This window comes from Zonotrichia albicollis, chromosome 3, assembly GCF_047830755.1.
Source record: "Zonotrichia albicollis isolate bZonAlb1 chromosome 3, bZonAlb1.hap1, whole genome shotgun sequence".
Taxonomy (NCBI): Eukaryota; Metazoa; Chordata; class Aves; order Passeriformes; family Passerellidae; genus Zonotrichia; species Zonotrichia albicollis.
This window is the reverse complement of record NC_133821.1, coordinates 18,507,531-18,529,648: the sequence shown is the minus strand read 5'-3', so window position 1 is coordinate 18,529,648 and position 22,118 is coordinate 18,507,531. Positions and strand designations below refer to the sequence as shown.

At 41.4% G+C, this 22,118-nt stretch overlaps 1 long non-coding RNA gene across 1 annotated transcript in view; it reads right to left on the bottom strand.

Moving 5' to 3' along the window:
* Positions 1 to 7,535: 7,535 nt before the first annotated feature.
* The window catches only part of LOC113460197 (uncharacterized), a 136,630-nt gene continuing 122,047 nt past the window's right edge, over positions 7,536 to 22,118 (bottom strand). The window contains exons 3-5 of the long non-coding RNA XR_012579424.1: positions 15,590 to 15,810; positions 13,175 to 13,259; positions 7,536 to 10,413 (exon numbers count right to left, since the gene is read on the bottom strand). This is a non-coding gene — a long non-coding RNA (uncharacterized LOC113460197). The remainder of the gene's footprint in view (positions 10,414 to 13,174; positions 13,260 to 15,589; positions 15,811 to 22,118) is intronic.

Here is a 22,118-nt window from a genome sequence, read left to right as displayed (position 1 = left end):
CATGAAAGACCCTAATAGAAGGCAGTCAGAGGAAGTTACTAGAAATTATTAGTGACATTTCTTTGTACAAGCCAGACTTCATAAACTTCATCTGACTCCTTAAAAAAAAAATCTTGCATAAATCCCAGAATTGTCAAAAAGTTTAGTAGAAAGAAACATAAGCTACTGGCAAATAAAAATCAGCTTCTATCTTACAAAAACAGAGATGGGGAGAAATGGGAGTTGCACATCAGCCACCTTAATTATATTGTGGAAAAGCAAAAATGTACCTGAAGACAGAAGTAAAACTGCTTTTAAATGCTAGACAGAAACCTGCAAGGATAGGCACCAGGTAAGAAACTCCCATGAACGTCTCACCATCTGTGCACTTGCTTCTTCTTCTTGCTTTGGCAAACTCAGGAACCCCTTTAACCTTCCCAAAGGAGAGTAGCACTTCAAAATATCACCACAACCCTGCAAAAAGAAAACTGACCCAACTCAAACCAAATCCTTTCCCCAATATACTCCCCCAGACTAGTGCTAGAGATTAGAGGTTAGAATTCAGTCTGATTTGCTGCTGTGGTTCCCAGATGTGACTCTTCCTGTGGAAAATTAGCTCAGTGCCCAACACAAAGACAGATTTTACAGCTTTGTCCCTATGGCTAAGCACAGAGAATCACTTACACAAAATTGCAATACAAACACGTGGGAGAACTGGAGGTGCTTTAGCATCCCTGAGGTAAAATAACTGCAAAGCAGCCTCATCAAAGCACAGAAGGCAGAGGAGCCACAGTAGCCAGCCAGGAAGAAATACTTCCTCTTTTGCCACAGTTTAGAGCATCACAGTTTTCACAGCATCCCTGGCAGCTTGAGGGATGCTGTGAAAAAAATGTTTTGTACCAAAGAGAATGCCATTGAAGCAGTGACAAAACATCAATGTGGCCAATAAAAAAAGCAAAATAAACCACAGGCCAGTAGGCTGGATTGATACCCATCCTTCCCTCACCAATATGTTTTTTTCTCCCTTCTCTAAACATTTCAGAGCTCACACAGCATTTCCTGCCTGTGTTAACCAGTCAAAACACACAGAAGACAGGAACACATCAGCAGTACCATGACCAAAGCCTGTCTGCTTAGCAGTGAACCAAAAAAAGAACAAATTTATGAAGTGAAAAAAAATTCAAACACTATCAATACACACACATATATATATATATACACACACACCCACACTGTATACGAAGTAAAAGAGGGTGAATGGCTTTCCATGCAAAGGAAGATGAGGAGCTCTTTCAACTGGCAAAGAGAGAGGATATGGATCTCCATGTTTGCATTTGATCATCTTGCTGCAGTGTAAATGTTTATTACATCCTATTTTTTTTTTTTTTGCCAGAAGCAGGAATGAATTCCATCCAAGCTAAGACTAAAGCCCCATCAGTTTCAGATGCCAAGATTACTCCTGGCAAAGTATAAAAGCAGTTTTTCTTTTACATTGTGAGCTCCTTATGCTGATATATAAACAGATGTGAAAGGAGCCTCCAAACGACAAAGTTTCTGATCAAAAAATCTTTTGCTCTTTGGCATTAGCTTTCCTTGAGGACAAACCCCCTGGGAAATCAAGTTGGGAAGCCAATAACCTCTAGCTTAGATTAGAGAACACTTGAGAAGCTTAGGAACTTTTTAGTGAACTGGTTTTGGCTCAAAACAAGTTAATTGCTCAGCGTGTGGTTCAGTGAATGTTTAGAGGTACCTGCACCATGCAGGCGTGGGTGCAATCAGACTGATCTGGAGTCAGCAGCAACACAAGCTGGATAAATGACCTTTGAGGGGCTGGGACAGCTCCTGGTGACCAACACACGGTGCCATGGGGACATCCCACCAACCCCAGGCTGAGCTCTGTGTATTATGCCTTACTGCACAGCACAATAACCAATCCGAAGCTCCTTCAGCTGTGCTCACCAGGGAGCTGCACAGTGATGTGGGGATCAGATACCAGAGGGAATTTATCTGACTGACTCAGCTGAGTACATGAATTCAGCACCCAAATCCAGCTCCAACATTTATCAGAATTTCAAATCCGATTTCAAATGCACTAGAAATTAACACATCCTTTATGCTGGGCAAATTCTTAAAAAATAACTTAAAACATATTTTGCAGTCGCCACACCTATACAACACAAATACACAAAGGGAGCTACAAATCTTGCAAATTCAAAAGCTGGTTCCCCCCTTCCAGTCCTACTGACCTGTCAGTAGTCAAACCACAGCATCTGAAGTTCATTCATTATTTATACCCTAAGCACTTAGCTAAGAAGCTGGATTTAACTTCTGGGTTACATCATTTATGCAAATCTCACTCCCAACGGCAAAAATAAACTGCCTGGGATACAAAAAGCCTGGTCTTGGAAAGCAGGACATCAAGGTGCCCACCTCCTCCACAATTTTATTGCAAACCAGTCAGAATTTTCTAGTCAGAAAATGAAAGTTGCTTCCTTCCTTTATTATTTTTTTTCGTTGTAAAAGCATAGAGTCATTTAGGTTGAAAAAGACTTCTAAGACCAAGCCCAACCATTAAACCTTCACTGCCAAGTCCATCACTAAACCTGATAGCCTCATCTACACATCTTCTAATTGACTTGAGAGATAATGACCCAAACTATTTCCCCAGACAGCTTGTTCCAATTCTTGTCAGCCCTTCCTGCAAAGAACTATTTTCTAACATCCAATCTAAACCTCCCCTGGTGCAACTTGAGGCCATTTTTTCCCATCCTGTTGATTGTTACTTGTGAGAAGGGACCATTTTTAACAACCTAAAAGGTAGCAGTGCTATGGCATCATGTGGGAAAAGCAAACACTGATGCTTGTTCAACAGATTTATCCCTACATAATTTCTTCTCTAAAGTTCACACAATGAAGTTTTCATCCTTTTCTTGATTTTGCTGCTGCTCTAGGAAATTATTATTCTGCTCAATGAGAAAACTTTCCCTCATTTCCCTCTACCCTGGGAAAAATGTAATATATGAAATGGGACAAAGTAATGTTGGTGGGAAAAAAAATCTTCCATTGAGGAGCCAAAATATCAAAATATTCATTTTAGTGAAGATTTTGTCCAACAACAGTTTAATGTTCCTCAATCAGACCCAGCAAGAATTGGCCTTCTGCCTCCCTCAGGCCAACCAAGCATCTCAGCTGCCCATCTTGCATTGTCCATGGACCACAAAGGGTCACTGAGGGGGCATCCCAACAACCTGGTCCTTTAAAGGAAAGCAGTGATCATCAGACTAATGCACAACGTTGAAATGCTCCATCTGCCGGGAGAGCTAGTCCATTGGAAATCTGGACCATACGTCAGTTACCTCCAATTTCTTCTGGTTTTGTACTTTGTAATTAAAACTTCACTTTATCACTTTATCAAATTTCACAAATTGCAGGGTGTGAGAAATGAGAGTTAACAGATGACAGTTAATCAGATATAGCATTGATTACAATAAAATATTTGCAGTAGCAGTGTACTACAGGTAACACATGCAGAGAATCAAATATTCTTTGCATATGCTGTGCCCTGACAAGACTTTATTTTAATTAAAAGACACTTGTAAATATTTTGTGCAATCTTGTAGAACAGCAGGAGCATGTGTGTGTACAAAAGGAAAAAAATCATGCATTTCCACAAGACAAAATAAGGAAGTGCCATGGGAAAATGCTTTGCTTCTTCCTTATCCTGTATCAAATAAATGTGCAGTTCAGATGAAGGCTTAATGCAATTCCAGCCTCATTTATATCCTTCAGATAAAAGTTAGTAATAAATCAAATCAGCCAGGAGATAGAAACTTAATGCCTCAATAGCATGACCTATGGTGCATAGATTTAACAAAAAGCAAAAATATTTCAATATTAGGACACATTATCGATGTGTATCTTTTCTAAAACTCCTGTCAAATAACCAGACAAATAACTAAACATTTTTTGATAAAACATTACACATGATGTGAGGCATAACATGCAAATATATCAGCAGCATACTGACCCATTATTTTTACAATTTTTCTCTGAACTGTAAGGAATAATGAGACATTGACGAGAGTAGTTTGGTATTTTTCCCACAATATGCCACTAATTTTTAAGACTGCCTGTTCCTAATGGTAAAAAATATTTGTTTGTTTCCTTAATAATATGACTATTTTCCCATTAAATACTCAGCTGCACCCATTTAAAATCCTGAATAGGAGTTTCACCAGCTCCAGCATTAGATTCTCTTTGTTTACTTTGTTTACCTCCTCACAATCTGGGAGACTGAATTCTTTATATGAGCAATGGTGAGAAGTCAATGGGACAATTCAAAACATGTCTGTTAGATGCATGAGTCAGATAATGTGAAGACCTCCCTACCATGCTGAAATTTGAAAGATTTATTTGAACAGCAAACAGATTATGTCTATTCAAGACACAAAATCTGAAAGAAACCACAATTTGATTGAATTAGATTTCAAAAGGATCAAAACCACATCAAACATGGGGCAGCTTTCTGTACTTCAAGGATGTTGCTGTCTGGTTTTTGAGGAGACAGTCCTTTATCAAGAAAGCCACTAATTTGGGCCATCCAGATAAAGACAATGAAACACAGATATCTCTTGGCTGGAGTCAGTAATTCCACAGAAAACAGTGAACTTCAGAACCAGCTGGTTCAATTTGTCCTAAAGGGATGGACTGAAAGCTGGCATCTTTACATTTTTTCACAAGCAGCCCCTCAGATTTTGGATTTGCCAAATCTTTCTAGCTGTAAATGCATTCTTGTTTTTAACTTCCATGCCCTGTGTGCCTGGAAACCCTGACAACTTCTCCCTTTAATAAAATGCAGAGGTCTGGTATTTCCTACTTCACCCACATCTTCCCCTTGACCCTCACCCATGGGGTTGTCAGCAGCATGACTTAAAGGCAGGACATGATCTTTGTGGCTATTTTCCAGGCAGACTTTCTCTTTGGCTTGCTGAATTTTTATTTAGCACTGAGCTCTGGTGCTGTTGTGACTGTTCTAGGAGGTGGCAGCCCCTGACAGCCAGAGGAATGCTATTGCTGTCTCCAGCACACCTTTCCTTGTCATAAATGCCTCCTTCCCTCAGGGGAGACAACACTACACTTCCAGCTGAACAGCTGTGCTGGTGTTTCTCCTAACAACTGGCAGCAGCCATGCTGCTCACTATATTTAATAGCTGTAAAAAATTTAACATCCCAACAGCAGCCAGCAAACAGTTGGCATTGCTGTGACTAGGCTGCTTGTCAAAATCCGTGGCAGGTATTTTTATTGCACTTTAATTGCAGAGGGTAATTCAGAAGACATACCTGTAATTTAAGTCTCCAAATTAGGGCCTGTGATTTATGACAAGGGTGCTAGCAGAGTTTTATTGCAACATAACTGTCAGCATCTGAGCTTAGGCAACCCTGATCTCCCAATATTCTCTGCCACAGTAAAAATATCAGTGACAGGGCAAACAAATCTAACTGGGGGATGGGGAGGAAAAAAACCCACAAGGACACAAAACCCACAGAAGGAAGACAGCAACTAACTTTTTCTTCATCTAACTGGAATAACAGGGCTTTCCTTGCTGTAAAACAAAGAAGCCCAAATGCCAGAATTTTCTAGATTGTATGTGGCTGGCACAACTGGGCTGCTTACCTGTCCCACACACCTCTATCCCTGCATGGCCATTTCCTTGCAGCTCTTTGCTCATGATCCTTCCACTGCAGCTACAAAGAAAATTCCTAAGGTTGGTTTTCCTGTGCATGGAGAAACATGAGAGATAACAGACTCACACAAGTGCTACTTGCTCCCTTCACACAGCAGTGATCACACAGAGGTTTTTCAATCATGTAGTACCTAACACACTGTCAGCAGAAGGAAAAGACCAACATTGGCTGTGCACAGGTTTGGGGCACTTGAAGTGCTTTTCCAGAAGTGTAGATTTCCCTGGAAAGACAGCAGCCTCCACTGTCTGACTCCAACATGGAAAGATCATTCCAGATACAACGAAGCTGTAGCATGAAGCACATAAACACATTACTATACAATTATTTGAGTTCTGGTTGCTGTATACTTTTGGTATAGGAAAAAGGAAAGTGAAACCTTCCTATTCTTCTGATTTTTTTTCTTCTCTGCAGAAAGTTCACACAGCTCCCATGAGCCAAGTCCAAAGAAATGCCTGTAACTGATCACAGATTATCAGTCCTGAATATCTTCCAACCACATGGCCACCAACCAGGAGAAATTCCTTTTGTCACTTTACAATGTCTCTCAGCAGTAAGAAAGTAGTGCTTAATGCTCCCAAATCCACAGGTATCCAGTGACAAAACCATCCTTTAGGGGACAGGAGTAGGCTTTGGAACCAGAGTGGAAGCAGATAGAACACTCAGCTGCCTGTGACCCATGGGTGGTGTCAGCTGTAAGCAAGAGCCATGAATTACTGACTTACAACAGCACTTCACTATATTAACTATATAAAATCTACTATTTTGATGATGAAAATTATTAAAATTCCACAATTTCTTCCAGCATCCTCTTTAGTTCCTTCATCAGCCAACTAGTTTTCACTTGTCCACATTTTTCCCCAGTGGGAGAAGAAACACTTGTGTGAAACAAAGCCATTCTTGTTCACTAAACTGCTGAAGCAAAACACTAAAACAGTCTTAGTACTGCTCCATAATCCCAATCTATATTTAGTAAAGTTAAATCCTATTTATGGATTCAAACATGTATAGTACCAAGCAAACTAGAGGGCCAATTACTTCCCCAATGTCATTATCCCAGTGACAGAACAATATAAAACCCAATAACAGCTTCTCATTGATCAGCTAATCTAACAGGTTTCTAGGAGTCTGCTTACCACAAGTAAACTACAATATGGTCAAATCCTTAAAAATTTCCTTAGTTAATAATTCTTTATTACTGTATGTCCGCAGTTTTACAGATTAAAGTAATACTTTGGTCTTGTCCTAAAGAAGCAGATTTCATGTTTGTAGCTGATTGCTGTCTCATAAAATAATAAGCATTCATCTTGGGCTGGCTGTCAGGTGGTCACTGGCATTTCCATCTCCATCCCTATATATTCAGAGACCAAAAGAACATCCAGAGATGTTGTTACTGGGAATAATTTTAATCATTTTTCTACCAGAGCACAAGGAGAAACAACAGGGCCCAAAAAGTCACAGCACTCAATCATCTTTCAGTCCTGGTTAGAATCAATAAGGAAATGTGATTGGTCACTCTTCTGACAAAACAGCCTAAAAGAAAAATAAGAAAGGGGGAAAAAGAGAGAGAAAGAAAACATTAATCACTGTAAATCAATAGAATAATGAAATATTCTTGCATTGGATATAACAAGAAGGGCACTTCATTTAATCATAATTTCCCACAGTCGAGGCCCACTTTCTACCCCAAGTTATGTACACACATGGAGGGAAAGAGCAGTTCACCAGCACCATATACTCATTCATCTTATGCTTTTTTTCTTTTTTCTTTTTAATTTTTAATGATATTTTTTTCTCTTCCCTCAAGGGTATTTTCAAATACAAACCCAAGGCATGTTAGAAGACACCCAGTTCTCACCATTAAGTCATTTGCTTCCCATACTGAAAAGTTTTACCATGTTTTTCACCTAATAAAACCTGGATTCTAACAGTAACCAGCTCTGCACAAATGAGCAGATGCTTTTAGAGAATTGGGTGAGGGTTTAGCATTTTGTGCCCGAAGAACAAAGAGAAAAGGGAAATCAGAGCAAGGACTAAATGTTTCACCATCCCTGTAATCAGTATTAGTGGTATTGATCAGAGAAAGATCACAGACACCAATTCCCTGCCTGCTCCAATTACAGGAGCATTGGAAAGAACTTAGAGAGAAAAAGAAAGTTCCACAGCCCAAAACACCAACATAATTTTATTTTTTCAACACCATTTTCTTAGTGCTTTCAAAGGCTTTTAAGCTGCAAGAATTCCATGGTAGTGTGTGTGTTGTGACAGAGGGACACTGCTCTTTAGCCACATGAAAGAGTCCTTGCTGAAGTGATCCACTCACAGGGTAGAACTGAGATGCAGGAGTTTGTTTTGTCTGGTTCAGGCTTTTGTTGCTTGGCAAAATCCACTTCACCAGTAAGTCAAAATCTCTTTTTAACCAGAAGTATTTTGTAAAAGAAGTTATCAATGTTCTCTGCTATTCTTTGATTTCAAATAAAATCAAATAGCAAGGCAGTCAAAAACTGAAAAAAAAACCCCAAAACCAATAACTCAATATAGTTTTTTAATTGGCACCATTAAATTTCTACCCCAGCCCAGTGAATAGAGGTGTCTCCAGGGAGCCCAAAAAGTAAAAGTTCCAAAGTTCTCAACCATCCTCACCAGCATGGCAAGCATGACATGACACAGCAAGCACCAGCACTTCCCACGACGAAGCTGAAGTGGCCAGGCTGATCTGTTCATGCCAGTTGTCACTTGTTTGTAATAAAATCATATTAAATCAGAATAGATGGCCACTATGCTCTTGTTCTTGAAGAGTTCACAGAATTCTTACAAAGATGAGAAGCCTCCTGAACATCTGGCACCATGAGGCCTTCAGCTCCCTAGCCATGCCATAATTTGTACAATCTAAGCACTACTCTGCAGGTTAAGCAACATGCACAGCCCAATTTAGAAGTATTCAATAGCCAGAAAGACACTTTCCCTTGAGATGCATCACATCTATGCTGGAGAAAAAGAAATAGCAGTCAGAAATGGGATTACAAGAGATAAATTTTCATATGCCATCAAATATAGGCTTTTTTCTGTTGCATTGGCAGCCTTTTATTTTTTCACCAAATGACAGATATCTGTCCTTGTCAAATCATATCTAGGATGTTCTTTGAATATCTGAACAGGTTCTCACCATCAAAGCCTGACAAAGCTGTGAGAAGTGAACAGATGAACTCTGATACCTGCAACAGGCAGTAGGTTTAAGTGAACAACATCAGGAGGAGACACTATTTCCGACTTGGTTTGGATGCTTTCTAGCAGCTTCCAAATCTGAGAACCACCTAAACTCATTTTTACTTGATTTGTTCAAAAAACCCACCAGCTTTCACTCAGAAGCAGAGTCATTAATTTATCCCATGCTTTCATCACAGTGCCCCAAGATGATTCCAATGCAAATATTGAAGCCTGCTCTAACCCACAGTTCCAATTCACCAGGCCTCATAACCTTTTCTGAAAAGGTTGCTTCATTCTTTCTTAGGTCAATAATTCCCCAACTTCTCCATGGAGTCATTTTTGCATTACAAAAAAGTTCTGTTGTGCTCTGAGACTGCAACTCTGTCTCATTTTCTCTGTCATGATCGAGTTGACCAAAGGCACAATCCTTTCCTAGTTCAATCACTGGGTCAACCTACCTGTGGCCTGCTCATCATCAATCTGCCACAGAAATATTTTCCTTGAAGGAGGTTTACAGAACAATAGTCAAAACAGAGCATGACAAAAAACAACCTTGCTTGACATCTATCAGCAAAAAATATCAGCAATCCATATTTTCTATACATACACACACACCCTGAATTTAGCATTTCACTCCAGAATTAATTAAGGGCATTGAGGATTTATGCTTCCCTTGAACAGTAACACTATTTATATTAAAAATGCTGGAAACAGCAAGCTAGATACTACACATAACAAATCTTGATATTTTTTCTGTCTTCAAACTTTTCTCCATCATGAGAAGCACATTTATGGACAGCAAGGTCCTGGATAAGCAACATCCCAAATGACCAAAAGTTGCCCTGGAGAGTTGCCAGCTGAAACCTTCCACAATATTTAGTATTTTTCATTATGTACTGGCTGCTGAGATCACATGGCTTTATCTCAGCTTCCACAGGGGCATTATCTATTCCCCAGGTCTGTACAGGAGAGCTTGAGATGATAAATCATGTCATTTCATCCTACAGAGAAAGAGGAGATACTCAGTCAAGACTAAAAATATACATTGAGTATCAGTATAGCACTTCACTTTCCCCACTTGTTTGCACCACACACCACCCAGTTCATCACAAGCTCTGTCACAATATTGCATCACAAAAATGCCTTTAGCTTCAGTGTTTTACCTATTACAATAAGGGAGGATTTTCTCTCACAACTGTATCAGACAAATTATGCCAAAACCAAGGTTTGTATTCAGAATCACTTGTACAAAGATGTCTATAGCAGCTCAACCAAGGAAGAACAAAAGTCATGATCTGGAATGGTTGCTTCAAAATAAAATTAGGAATTGTTGTAGTGCATTCTGCCAAATTATCTTCCTAGAGGAATTCCAAGCTAAAATTCCTCTGCCATGGAGGGAATCCCACATGTGAAACTTCAGCCTCACTGCTGTGTTAATAACTTGGGCTTCTCCTGGACAAAACAAGGATGTGCAGTACACCTGGTCTAGGGAAAGAGAAAAGAGTATAAGTATTGCCCAGGAAGGATAGAGGGGAAACAAAAGAGAACAAAACAAAACAAAAAAAATGGTTGTTACTGTGCTGAAAGCCAAGACTCAATCCATTGAGACAAAGAATTTAAAGCATTTTAAGGGTGATGTGGTTACCATAGTTTCAGAGTACCTGATTTATTTCTTGAACAAAATAGCCATGTATTTAGCACCACACAGCTTGAAACAGAAAACCAAAACACATCCGTAGAATTTATGCTTTCTAGAAACCAACCCCAAAGATGCATTTCTAGTTGGCCAAAAGAAAGCCAGTTCAGTAGGGTATGCTATTTATAAGGTGCTCAGCTACAAAATGTTAAATAAACTTAACTTCACTGCAGAAAACTCTCACAAAATCCTCTTTTCTTGAGTTCATAATGAGAAACTGGGAAGTTTATCCATCTAATACAGATACATATGGACCTCCAGCTTATTTTCTAATACATCCTGGAAAGTAAGTATTTATTAAATATACTTTATAGATAAAAAATCTGAATTGATATCAAAATCATCTATAGCATGTCAAAAGGATTTGATCAGAGAGAAGGTGCCTTTTCAAAAAAAAAAATCATAGGATAATAAACCTGGAAAAGAAAATACTCGGAAGCAGTCTTCACAGACAGGATCAAGGCAAATGGCAATAATTTCCCATCAATCGTTTTACCTGCAAGTTAGAAAAATGAAAGAAAAAGGTCAAGTGGGCACATGTGAAGTCTGTTATGATGTCCCCCTGCTGGCTTTAGGATTTCACTTGCACTGACAGATGAATACATCTAGAAAAGCCAAGAAAGACTAAAAATGTTTCAAGCCTAAAGTTTGCTTCCATAAGGAACGTGGTTATTATAAGATGTATTCCTGCAATTTGGCACAACCAATGACAATCCCATCCTCAATTTCCTATATATTCCTTATATTTTCCCTTTCATCACAAATACATAAAACCAAACAAAAGTAAATTATTGCGGTTCTTCTTTCTTTCATTGTTGTTGTTGTTTTCTCTAGCCTTTTTTATTTACCACCAAAATGTGTTATTTCTCTTTATTTAAATGCAGAGCACCAAAGTCAAGCAGAATTGACAGCTGTGAAATATGGGGCTTAGAACAGAAAATTCCTTTCTGAAAGAGAACCTCAGAGCAGCTTTCCCAAACTCCCAGACTTCTGCAGAGAATTCAAAGTATCTGCAACTTTTCTTATCAAGCTTGGAGAAGTTTTATTGCATCTGCTCCAAGAATTTTAACAGGTGAAAAATTGACAGCACATAACATAACTTGAGCAGATATCTAATATTCTGAATTCATGGGGGAACTAATTCTGAAGACTATTTAATTCCTTGTTCTTGGAAAATTCCCACTGAAGTCAATGAGACTGTGTGGGGTGAATTCAGAAACTATAACATAAAATGGTACAATAGCAGCCAGCCCCTAAGAGAGAAGAACTTGGGTAGAACTGCTCTTTGCAACAAAAGCTGAACTTAGCAAAACCCTCACATGGCTTTAGATTTCACTTTAATTAGAAATGAATCAAGTTTCAAAACGGTTCTTGAGGTGTATAAAATTTCAAAGCAATACTGGGTTTATTTCCACAAGCAACCTCCAAAGCCAATGTATTGATTTTCCCCAAAAATAATTCTGAGAGCACTGACGCCTTCTGCTTCCTCCAGTTGTTTTGAACAAGCTGTGCTTTGTGAGGACAGATCAAAGGAAACAGAATGAGGATGTTAGCAGCTGCCATATTCTGTCTGCAGGGTTGCACCCAGACAAGCATCCCAGGGGCACTGCCAGGTGCTTCAGGGAAGAGACAAGAGAGCTCAGTGACTTTTGCAGATCCTGGCTCTGGTAGGTTCTGCTTCCTTTGATGGTGCTGTCACTATTAGGGCTCTTGTATTTGCGGTGTTCCCCAGATGGAAAAGGAATGATGAGTCTGACTCCATGTTCTCAGGAGTCTAATTTATTATTTTATGATATTATATTACATAAAAGAATGCTATACTGAGCTATACTAAAGAATACAGAAAGGATACTTACAGAAGGCTAGAAAGAGAATAATGAAAACTCATGACTCTCTCCAGAGCCCTCGACACAGCTTGACCCTGATTGGCCCAAAAGTCAAAACAATTCACATGAAACCAATGAAACAATCACCTGCTGGATAAACAACCTCCAAACACATTCCAAAGCAGCAAAACACAGGAGAAACAAATGAGATAATTATTGTTTTTCTTTTCCTCTGAGGCTTTTCAGCTTCCCAGGAGAAGAATCCTGGGCAAAGGGATTTTTCCAGAAAATGACAGTGACATAGGGCAGTGCAATGTCAGCAAGGCACAAACCCTCCCATGACCCAACAGGCCATTTCCCCTTCAGAAACCTTGCAGGATAACTGGGAATAGTTTGTTCAGGGAATATTTCACCTAAGGCCCAGCATTTAGGGAGTTGGCTTGCATGGGAAGCATGCAAATGTTTATTCTTCTGCCAATGCCTCCCTTATTGGAGTATTTAGTTAGGAGCAGGCCTGTCGGCATCACCACATTATAATCTGTATAAAGGGTATTTCTTGGAGTTTGTTGCTTGGTTATTGGTGGGGGTTATTGGGAGGATTCTGGTAGATGTCTCTCTCATGAAAAAAGGGATATAAGGATTACTGCTTTGAGAAGATATTTTGGTAGGCAGGGCCAGGTCACCAGACTTCCTGAACTGGCTCTGCCTCTGGGGAACATCCTACCTTGATTCCTGCTGGTTTCCTCACAGATGGGATTTTGTCACCACATTATTCCTCAGGCACATTTTGTCACATCCCCTGCATTGCTCTTCAGGAAAAAGAAACAGAAGTTATTTTGCTCAGCCTCAATGTTACAGTAAAAGCCTGGGGCAGAACATTTTGCTCCACTTCTCTATTTATCAGTGTAAACAATCACTACTGATTGTTTACACTGATGAATAGACCTGAACAATGAAATATAAGAGTAAAACATTAGCCTCACTTCTCAGCTTACTCAAACATTCTCTGGAATATCAGATCCTCCTGACTTATGTGTTTTAAATGCATTAATATCAGCTATGATACTGCAAAATCCAACCATTCAATCAAAAGACAATAAATAAAATTCAGAAAGACTGAGCAGAATTCTTTGCACACACTGAGCATAGCAAAGTTAAACATATTCCCATGAATCAGGAACTTGTGGTATACATGAACTGTAGCAACTCTTCAACCCTAAAAGGGTAATTGGCACAGGGAGCAAAGTGGTTTTTCAGTCTGGATGTATGATAGTATAAAAGAGTTAATGCTGGAACTCTTGAGAATCTCTTGTAAAACTGAGAAAAGTCACAACTTCTTTAAAATCTGTGGAAAAAAAAAATCCCTTATTTTCCTTCTGAGGCATTACTATGCTTCAGCAGGCACCAAAAACTTGAAAGTACTGGAATTGGATCAACAGCACATTTCTGTCAGGAAGCTTTGGGTTTTGTATCGAAGAAATTAACCTTTTTTTTAATGAAACACTGCTTGAAACAAAGCATCCCTCTCCCTGAGACTCAGCACGTCAGGCACAAGAAGTTTGCCTGCCACATTGAAACTAGTTTTGAAAGAGGGGGAAGATGAAGACAATTCCCATCTCACCTCTTGTTTAATTCCCCAAACCTTGGGAGAGATTTGACATCTACATTCACATATTCAACAAAGGGTAATTTTTTCTAAGCCAAGCTACAGAAGAGCCACCATGTGGTTTCACTCATGTTTTGCTACAAAGGTACCACATTTACTTCAAGGATTTTACCAAACAGAAGAGTTCAGATATATCCAGCCCTCATTAAAGAGAACATATTTTCATTGGCCTTGCCACATCTAAACAGACCTGACCCATGGGATATCCTCCAGGAAGAGGAGAATCAAGCTTCCAACAAGCTGTGATTTTTCAAAAAAAACATAGCTGGCAAAAGCTGTGAAATATTTCCACCGTAGAATAGCATACAAGGTGCAGAAGTAACAAATCCCAGTCTAAAAGACTGTACCATTAATCAGGCCTTGCAATCACTCACTCCACCAGGTGGTTACACTGCAGCATCATAAATGAAGTCAGAAAATTTTAAATTCCCTGGGTGGAAATACCTAGCACATGCTCTTTGTGATTATTTGGCTTTGCTGCTACATATCTCAAGGAAGCATCAATCAGGATAGCCATAAACTTCTGAAAAGTTGCAGTCTAAGCAGAGTTTTTATAAAGGCTTAACTTCAAATATTAAGGGAAAAAGAAAACCAAACCTCACTAATGACCACTAACATACTTCTTAAGTTCTCAAGAACTGCCACTGGTTGGGAATAAAGAAAAGTAAATCTACCCATTTTAGGAACAGTGTCTTCTAAAATAGAAAGAAATAAGATGGAAGGAGGAACAGATCTGACATGAGTCAACAGGAAAGGAATTCACACTGGGCAGGTTCTGAAATTTTCTCTGACCTTACAGCAGCCTTCTCTTTCATTTGCTTCCAGCTATTTCAGATCACCTGCAAGTTTTATATCATAAAACTTTTTTAAAAAGAAGTTTCCGTAGAAGGTCTCTTACAGAGTTTTAGCACTTTCTTCTTCCAGACCAGCTGACTCATTTGACTGGTTTTTTCAAGGTAACCTTTAAAAGGCTGGACTGACACACCAGTCCATCAAACAAATGTTAACTTCTGTTTAATAATTTTGCCACAATCAAAGTCCAGAACTCCCAGGTATTTCCAAGGTCAAAATTCAGTTTGGTCTCATGAAGAAAGGCTGAGAGAGTTGATGTTTTCTAATGACTTCAAACTATTCATGGGACTTAGTAATTTTTTATCTACTGATTATTCACTGGTTGATTTTTTTGTTGTTGTTGTTTTTTTACCCTGTTACTGTCTCACATGTTAATAAACTGTTATTTTTTCACTTATATCTACTCATATTTTATTTCTCCTTATTGGTGGAAAGGGATTGGTTGAAACTAAGGGCAGGTAACTCATTTTAGAGTTCCCACCTCTTAAATTGTCTTAAACCAAGACACAGAGTTAAAGCTGCAGGATGAGTGGTTCAACCCTCCATGCTATTGTTACAAGGCTAGGAGATGCTGACTCAGAAATTTCTCCTGGGACTCTGTGGTTAAAATCTCCTTCTCACCTAGCCAAGCGCTGATTTTTCTTTCTGCAAGCTTTATCCATCCATCCATCGGGTTTTCCACTAAAGCAGCAGGAGAGCTCTGAAGGGTGAAATGGGTTCTTTATTCCACAGCTGCTTTGTGGGTGCTTCTCCACCTTTTCTCTCAGCGACCAGAATCCAGAAGGAGAGCTGTAGATTCTGTAAATAATCTCCATCTCTGTGTCTCTCAAGAGTGCATTTTTCTGTAGGGAAGAAAAAAAAAAGTCTGATGTCAGAAAATACTTTCATAATTGCTGCAAGATTTTCCAGCACTAGTTTATCCTGTCAGTGGTAGTGATTTCCAGCCCAGAAAAGAAGCAATTATCAGGAACCCAGTGACCCAGATGGAAGACTTTGGATTACATGAAAAATCCTCTCCTATCTTGCCATCTACTTTGAGATAGGAGAGTTGAGCATAAAATTGACTTGCATGAGAGAGAATAATTCAGAGAACATAGACTCAAGCATGCAATTCCTCTCAGATAATTGAGATACTCCTAAATAGGAAGTGTATGTGTGAGGAATCCTCCTAAATGCTTGTGGACTAGAGACCTTTCAGGACTACCATTCCTTCACACTCAATTTTTTTCCAAAGTTACTTATCAGTGGGTAACTCCAAAAAGCAGTGAACCTCTTAGTGTAGAGCTGTATTTGTCATTTTAACAATCCAGACTACTCCACCAGACATCTTGGCATAACTGACATAGTAGAACCCTACGGGTTTGAAATGTTTTATTTCAGATTCTATGCAGTTCATGCTTCTTTGAATTTCCACACTATTTACAAAGAAAAAAAATGTGTTACAACGGTAATCTGAAAATAGAGATATAATAAAAATACTGTTTTACAAAATTGTTGCGGTGTGTTGCAATGTCCTGTTTTACCTTCTCCCTTCCCCCTCGCCCCTCGTTGAGTGTGCCCTGTCAATCAGGCTAACATACCAGCAAGGCGTCGTGTGATAGGTGTCCCTAGTCCCTTGAGACCCTGCCCCTTCACCTGGTTGGTGGCTCACCTGTCCCCTCCCCTTCCCCTGCCCTGAGCTTAAAAGGTTAATGAGACCATGCGGCCTCCATTCTGTTGGAGGAATTTCCTCAGTGCAGACCTCTGCACCCATGGAATAAACATCTGGATATAACCCTCTAGCAGAATCCACTCCCTTTCTTATCTTCACCATCGCCAGAAGCTCTCTCTCCTGAGGTAAACGGAGTCCTGACAAGCCTGGACTTGCGTCTTGTGCCCCGCTGCACTCTCCGCCAGCCAAGGTATCTCTGGGGTAAAGCACCACAGTGCTGCCTTTGGCCCAGCAGCGAGGATCAGAACTGGCCCAGGCACCATCTAACTGGTTATATTGGGATTCATATTCCAATATATTGGCGTCCCTGGGTGGGCAAAGTGACTCTGCAGCCCTAGAACGGACTCACAGTTCCTCAGAGAAGTTTCTGCCAGCGGTGCATCCAGCTGAAAGGAGCCTGGCTTCAAGACTCCCAGCCAGAGACTTTGGGAATATTCCCAGAAAAAGTTTCGTGGACTGTTCGGCGCCTTCTGGTAAGCCCAGCTTCATTGTGGTGAGCAGATTTTCCAGAGGAAGAAAAGGGGAGCCTCTCTTGCACCCAGAGAGAGGTCCTTTTCCAGTGGAGACCTGCCTGCCTAGACCCAGCCTACAGCTTCCATTTCACGTGAGTATCTCTGCTTTCGGTAGAGCAGAAGCTCAAAAACAGACTCTGCCGCGAGTTCTGTTCCTTTTTGCCTTTGCATTTTTGGCTGCGCAGCCCCACAGACAAGAATTCATAGCGTTCTAGTTTTAGCTTTTCTGCCGCGTGTTGTACTGTCTTTTAGAATTCGCGCCGGAGCGGGATCGCTCGCTGCCCTTCCCCCCCCGGCTCAGCAGCGTGCTCAGACACGTGTTAGGAGACTCTCTTTCTTTCTCTGTGCGGGGGAGGGGGGGAGCTCTCTTTCCACGTGGCCGGGGGATCTGCGGGGTCGGGAGTGCTCTTTGCACACGCGGTGGGGGGGGCCCCCCGGTTTCGGCTGCCACGTGGAGTGGCTGCTGTCTCTGCTCCGTGGGGGGGTTGCATTCCACCGCGGGGGAGGCTTTGTTTCTGCCTCGGCTCAGCAGGGCATGCCCTGCTGCTGCTGCCCGGGAATTTTAAAAGCAGTATATACAGCTGCATTGTGAAGCTTTTGTCTGCTCGTTATCACTTTCTATCTGTGGTTTTTTTAGAAATTGGTAGCTGATTTTAGCTTTGTTTTTGGTCAGGCGGGATTAAGTACTTTGCTTTTTACATCTAACATGGGTTCCAAACTTAGCATTGTACAAAGGGGAGTGTATTATAATATTGTTAGCATTTTAGTCAATGGTAATGTGAAATTCTCTAAAGGAAAATTGAAACAGTTTATAAGATGGCTTTTTCTGCAGTTCCCAAACATTTCCCCTGAAGAAATCCACAATATTCAATTCTGGGATAAAGTTGGGAATGAATTGATAACCTTAGGACAATCTGGCAAATCACCCTCAGCTAAATTTGTGTTCTGGAGTTTACAAATTCGAACAGCATTGCTCAAACAAAGGGAAATGGAGAAAAAGCCAAATGTAAAGCCATGTACCCCTGCTCTCCCTGTCCCTCCCTCTCCCTCTAAAACCCCTAAACCTCTTTCCCCAAAACTTGGTATTTTAAAGAGTGCAAACTCATTGGGAAGTCGGCTCCCAGAGTGTGCAAGAATACCTGAGTTGTTTTGTTCACAAAGCCCTGGCCAGGCTGCGTGGTTTTCCCAACCCCCTGTATCCCCTCCTCTAAAACCCAGAGCACGTGTTAGCTTTCCGGAGAGCAGTGATGTCCAAAATGGCTCCCAGTCCCTAGGGGGTCCGCAAGATGGTGGATGCCACGTGGCATCTTCCCAAACCTGGTCTTCTTCTTCCCAAAATCCTCTTAAGCATCCCAAAATTCCTGCCCCATCCCCCTCTCCTCCTGTTCCTCGTGACACCTTCCCCCCTGCCCCCGCCTTTCCTGCAGTACCCTCAGCTCCGCCCCTCTACTCCTCCCAGGGGGCGTCTGCTGACGTGATGTCACCAGGCGTCCCCGCCCCCTGTTCCCACGGTATCCCCGCCCCCTGCCATCCCCTTGACCCCGCCCCTTGTTCCCACGGTTGCCCCGCCCCTTGCCGGCTCCCTGTCCCCGCCCCCTCCCCGGGTTCCCACGGTGGGGACACACCCACTGCCTGTCCCCAAACCTGTAGCTGTGATCCCAATGCTTCTGATTCCAGGGATACAGAGCAGGGGACAGCAGACCCAATGCACAGTCCCATGTTGTCGCTAGCTCCTGTTATGTTTCAGCCTGCAGTTCAAGCCGGAGCAGCTCCAACTGCCAATTGGAGCTCCTTTGGACGACAATTGATTAAAGAGATCTGTAAATCTCATAAAGAATATGGTCCACACAGTCCATATTTCCGTGGCCTTTTAAATTCTGAATTAAGTAGGACTGTTGTGATTCCACATGATTTACAACAACTTTTTTCATGTCTCATGACATCCACGGAATTCAAATTATGGGAATCAGCATTGAAACAACTGCTAAAAGATGCTCTCCCAGGCTTACAGGCTGATCCAAACACAGCAAAAGACAACAGTGGTAACCCTATTACCCTTGAGCACCTCTGTGGTGAAGGCCAATGGTCTTCTCCCTCAGTCCAAGCTGCTGCAATACCTGCAGAAACACTTGAGAAAGTAAAAGAAGCAGCTGAAAAAGCATTCTTTTCCCTCCAACCTGAGGGGCCTTTTGAGCCCTATAGTAAAATCAAACAACTACCATCAGAACCTTTTTTGAAATTTGTAGAAAGGCTAACTAGAGCCATTGAAATACAGGTTAAAAAGGAAAATGCTAGGGAAGCAATTTTAGAAGAAATAGCGTTTACAAATGCAAATGAACAGTGTCGAGCGGCAATCCTGAGCCTTCCTATGGAACCTTCCCCTACATTAAAAGATATGCTTCTAGTCTGTAACAGGAAAGTGCCTCTGATGAGTGTGGCTGAAGACACCAGACCAAGGCTGCTGCCAAGACCACTCCAGCATGTCGCTGTTGCAAGCCCTGCACCTTTCCCCTCAGCACAGCAGTACCCTGGGCAGCAGCGGAGACCAGCAATAGTTGAGCCCACTAAACCATGCCTGCTTTGTAATAACCTAGGACACTGGAGTAAACAGTGCCCCCTGAAAAGGGAATTTGATGAATTTAAAAATAGCAGGGGAGGAGAACTACAAGCCCTCCCTGGGGGTCAACAACAAAAAAACGAAGAATAAAGCGCCAGCCTGCCCGGCGTGCAGACATAAAAGGAGCAGGCCAAGAGAACAAGGGTAGCAAAACAAATCAAGCGCGCGATAATATTAACATTTGTGTAAGTGAAGCAGGTGTTTCAAAGACCAAGTCTGCTAGTCCACTGTTGAAAGTGAAACAAAATAACCTTTGTTATGATGTAAGTGATTCTGTATTAACCGTATCTTCTGTCAATGAGCCTTACAGGTTGCAGCTGACAGAGTAACTCCACCTGAAGGACACTGACTGGCATTTTGTCTCTGTAAATCCTGAACAGAAGGGTACTTGGAACCAAATTCGTTGTAAGTACATCATCACTGGGGACAAAAACACACCACAAGAGATCGAAATTGCTCCAGGAATGACAACATCAGATCCCAAGCAATTTGTTCTCAGCCTGCACTGTTTCCACCCACCCCTGTTTCTTCCCAAGGGACAAATTGTTGCTCAAGCTATCCCTGTGCCATCTTTACCTGAAAATATCGAAAAACAGGGGCCCACAGTCGCCCGGGTCCAAGTTATTGGGACAGATAAACCCAAATTGTGGTGCAATGTCAGTGGGGGTGGGGAGTCTAAACGCATTGAGATGCTTGTAGACACAGGTGCAGACTGCACAGTGACTCCAGTACAAGACTGGCCAGCACACTGGCCTTTACAAAATGTTGCTGGTCTCCTTCGAGGTGTAGGAGGTCTGCAATTGGCAAAACAATCCAAAAGCATTATTCAATTCGAGGGTACAAACGGACAATTGGCAAATATCCGTCCATTTGTGTTAGATTATTCAGAACCTTTGTTAGGGAGAGATTTAATGGCCCAGTGGGGTGTCACAATTGATATTCCAGACTCTCCACAGCATTTTTGTGCAGCAGTCATTGAACAACAGCGCCCCATCCAAAAACTTAAGTGGAAAACAGACGAACCAGTTGATGTGAAACAGTGGCCACTCAGTAAACAAAAAATAAAGGTGCTTGAAGAACTAGTACAAGAGCAACTAAGAAAGGGCCACATTGTGGAGACCATGTCCCCATGGAACTCTCCGGTGTTTGTCATCCAAAAAGCTGACAAAAAGAGGTGGAGACTCCTCTGTGACCTCCGACAAATTAATAATGTAATTGAAGATATGGGTTCTCCCCAACCTGGTATGCCATCCCCAACAATGCTTCCCCAAGATTGGAAATTAGCTGTTATTGATATTAAAGATTGTTTTTTCCAAATCCCATTGCACCCTGATGATGCACCACGTTTGGCATTCTCTGTCCCTTCTATCAATTCAGAAGCTCCTATGAAAAGGTACCATTGGACCGTTCTTCCTCAGGGATTAAAAGTATCTCCAGCTATCTGCCAGTGGTATGTCTCTTCCCTGCTTTCCCCAGTGCGTGCAGCTGCAGAGAAGGCCATCATCTATCATTATATGGATGATATCCTTGTGTGTGCCCCCAATGATGATTTACTAACACATGCGCTTGACCTAACGATCGATGCGTTGATTGTTGCAGGGTTCGAGCTCCAGGAACAGAAAATTCAAAAGATGCCACCTTGGAAGTATTTGGGCTTAGAAATTGGAAATAGGACCATTGTTCCTCAAAAACTAGAAATCAATCCAAGGATCAAGACCCTTGCGGATGTCCACAAGTTGTGTGGGTCTTTGAATTGGGTAAGACCATGGCTTGGTCTGACTAATGAAGACCTCGCCCCTCTTTTCAATTTATTGAAAGGGGGAGAGGACCCAGGTGCTCCTAGGTCTATTACCCCAGAGGCACGGAAAGCTCTAGAAAAGGTTCAGATTGCAATGTCCACAAGACAGGCCCACCGATGCCGGCCTGATCTGCCATTCAAATTTATCATCCTAGGTAAGTTGCCACACCTCCATGGAATTATTTTCCAGTGGGAGGAAAAACAAACACCTAAGGCAAAGGACACACCAAAAAAGGACCGGGACCAGAGGGACTCTCTCTTGATCATAGAATGGATTTTCCTCAGTCACAAAAGGTCCAAGAGACTGACAAAGCCTCAGGAACTGGTAGCAGAACTGATCCAGAAAGCAAGGACCCGGATCAGGGAGTTAGCAGGATGTGATTTTAAGTGCATTCACATTCCAATTGAGTTAAAATCAGGTCAAAATACTATGAAAATACTGGAACAATTGTTTCAAGAAAATGAAGTGTTGCAGTTTGCTCTGGATTCCTACTCAGAACAATTTTCAGTAG